Source organism: Cupressus sempervirens, chromosome 1 (assembly GCF_028749045.1).
Source record: "Cupressus sempervirens isolate cs-2001-9-10 chromosome 1, ASM2874904v1, whole genome shotgun sequence".
Taxonomy (NCBI): Eukaryota; Viridiplantae; Streptophyta; class Pinopsida; order Cupressales; family Cupressaceae; genus Cupressus; species Cupressus sempervirens.
In genome coordinates, this window is record NC_143118.1 from 22,554,137 (window position 1) to 22,557,889 (window position 3,753).

Consider the following 3,753-nt stretch of genomic DNA (forward strand, 5'->3'; position numbering starts at 1 on the left):
TCTTGATAATGTGCTTCCTCACCTGCTCATGGATATTCTTCAAATGTTCAACAAATTCTTTTGCTTTAGCACTGCTTATTTAACCTTTATTCAATTGTTGCAATTCATAAGCATTTCTAGGACTATTCCCATATACAATTTGGAATGGTGATTTACAAGTACTCATGTTGATAAAATTAATGCATGCAAATTCTACCTCTGATAAAATTAGATCCCAACCCTTTGGTTTATCTCCAACGAAGCATCTCAACAAACTACCCAAACTCCAGTTCACAACTTTTGTTTGTGCATCATCCTGTGGATGACGTGATGAACTGAACTTCAAATCTATCTTCAATTTCTTTCACAATTTTTGCTAGAAATACCTAACAAACTTGGTATCTCAATCTAAAACTTTACTCTTTGGAAAACCATGTAGTATTACCACTTCTTTGAAAAATAACTCTGCTACACGAACAACATCACTAGTCTTCTTGTAGGCAATGAAATGTGTCATCTTTGAAAATCTTTCAACCACCACAAATATTGAATCATGCCCTCGCTGGGTCCTTGGTAAACTAAGAACAAAATCCATGCTCACATCCTCTCGGGACTTCTTTGGTACAGGTAACGGCTGATACAACTCAGTATTTTCTTCATGCCTTTTGCCATCTAACATAATCTGCAATTCTTTAAAAACTTCATCACATCTTGCTGCAAGTATGGCTAGTAATAATTCTTAGCAACCAAAGCAATGGTCTTGTCTCTCCCAAAATGTCCATTTAATCCTCCACTATGCTTCTCCTTGGTGAGATTCTCTCTTGTAGAACTTCTAGAAATGCACGATTGACATCCTTTGAACAACATACCATCTTGGATAATGAAATCCAACCACTTTGTCCTTTCAAGTGTAACAAGTTTTGTACAAGCCTCCCAAGCTTCGCAAAAATCAAGATATGTTGGATATAAAGTCTTGAGTTCCTTGAACCCAACCACCTCAATCTGCTTCTCTATCAGCAAACATTGTCTTCTACTTTGAGCATTTTTAAATTTGTTAGACTTCCCACTATAGTAATTCAAAACAAATGGATAACTCTACAAACACTCAACCCACTTCAAATGCCTTTGGTTCAATTTCCCTCGACTATTCAAATATTGCAAAGATTGATAATTAGGATACAAAACAAACTCCTTAGGAAGAAGATGGTGTCTCCAGTTCTTCAATGCCTGAACTATAACATTAAATTTCTGATCATAAACATAATATTTTCTTTTGATGCCATTCAACTTCTCATTGAAATAAGAAACATGTCTACCTTATTGGCTCAAAACAACTCATATTGCAGTACCATTAGCATCACAATCTACTTGAAACACCTTGTTAAAATCTGGAAGCGCTAAAATAGGATGCTTTGTAACTTTCTATTTCAACATATTACAAATTTTATATGCTCCTACAATCCACTTAAAGTCTTTCCTATTTTGTCTCATTATTTCAGAAAAAGGCTCACAAATGCTATTAAAACCTCTAATAAGTTTTTTGTAAAAACTAGCTAGTCCATGAAAAGATCTTACCTCACTTGCACTCCTCGAAGTAGGTCAGTCAAGGATTGCCTTCACTTTCTCATGGTCCATTTTCAAACCTTTTGTTGATATGACAAATCCCAAGTACACCAACTCCTCCTTCACAAAACTACACTTCTGTAGAGTTATTAGCATATTTTCTTCCCTCAACTTATCAAACGCCTCATGAATATGTGTCAAATGCTCTTCTAATGTCTTGCTAAAGATCAAAATATCATCTAGACAAATAATGACAAACTCCTTCAATACCTCTTTCATGAGCCTCATGAAAGTACTCAATACATTGGTTAGCCCAAAAGGCATGACTAACCACTCATACAATCCTTCCCTTGTCTTGAAGGCAATCTTCCACTCATCTCCTTCTCTGATGCTACCCACTCTTCAGATCCATGTTTGTGAAATACATAGCTCCACTCAAATAGTCCATAATATCATCCATTCTTGGAAATGAAAATCTATACTTTATTGTGATCTTGTTAATAGCATGTGAATCTGTGCACATCCTCCATTATCCATTCTTCTTTGGTGCTAATATTACTAGTACAACACATGGACTTAGACTCTCTTAGACTCAATCCCTTCTTCTACAACTCATGAACTTGTCTATTTAATTTTTCACTTTTTGTTGTTGTCATTTTGTGCGCTGCCTTGTTTGACAACCTAGCTCCTAGAATCAAATCCATTCGGTGACTGATTTTCCTCACTAGGGTTAATCCACTAGGTACATTATCTGACTCAATATTAGGAAACTCTCCCAATAAATTTTCAACTTCTGCAGGTATCTCCTCTACTTCTTCTTTACCATCTTTCGGGATTACAACAAAATACATCTGCTTATGCTTTATGACTTTGAGAAAATCCATTCTAACAACAAAACATGTTCTAGTAGCACTACCTACCTTTTCTTCTTTCTCCTTCAACAACTTTGACCTATGGTTCACTCCATCCTTTGTTAGAGTGTAGGTATTTGCTTGCCCATCATGTACAACATGTCTGTCAAACTGCCATGACATGTCCAACAACATATGATATATGTCCATATGTATGATATCACACAACAACTTATCCTGGTAGCTTCCAATCTTGAACTTCACTAAGCACTGCTCATTGACCATGACCTTGTGGTCATCCTACACCTAGGCAATATGATACAGACACAAATTTTTATGCCTCTTGAGATTTAACTTCATGATCATCATCTTGTCTAATACTAGATTGTCAGTACTTCCACCATCAATGGTCACATCACAACACTTATCTTCACATTTGCACCTTGTGCGAAACAAATTTCTCCTTTGATTTAGGTTAATTCTCACCACTCAATAAGACTCTTTGATTAACTAGGACTTCTCCTCTTTCAACATCTTCATAATGCAATGATTTGGCATCTTCATCAACATGCACAACTCTGGCCTAGCCTTTAGTTGTTCTATCTATTCTTCCTTGGCACTGGGAACATTCAAATTTTCTATGCCCTTCTTCTCCATGTGAAAACATTTGCCGCAAAAACCTCCTCTTCCAGCTCCTTGCCCTCTTCCTCTTCCTCTCTGATCTTTGTTGTTCTAGTCATGGAAGTGATTGTAATTATTTCCCGTCTAGTTCTGACTACTACTACTCGCCTCGTCCTTGTTCTTTTGATCATCATTTCGGCCTCCATAAGACCATCTACCAAATCTTCCATGGCAACCTCTTCTGCTATTCTTGTTATCAAAATTTTTGTTTATCTTTTCCTCAACTCTTAGGGAAAAGTAGTATGCCTCTTGAATATTATTTATTCAAACTACACTCAACTCCTCCTGAATGCTTGGCCTTAACCCATTAAGATAACAAAAAAATTCTCCTTGTCAACTTTTGGATGGCCCAATAGAACTCTTTAGTATAGTCTTGAACAAATCTTTCCGCTTGCTTCAACCCTTGCATTTTCTTTAGCAGATCAAGCTCATAAGCCATGGGAATGAATTGTCACTTCAATTTAACTACCATTTGGTGATTTTTTCCTCTCCTTTTCTATTTCTCTCCAACTGAATATCCTGCCACCAGATCTTTGCATGTCCCTTCAATTTCACCTTCAAAAACTTGACCCTATTAGGATCCTCAATATCTTCATACTCAAACTATTCCTCCAATTCATTGATCTAATTGATCAACTCATCTGGGTTAAGGTTTCTCAAAAATGCGAGAACCTCAAAC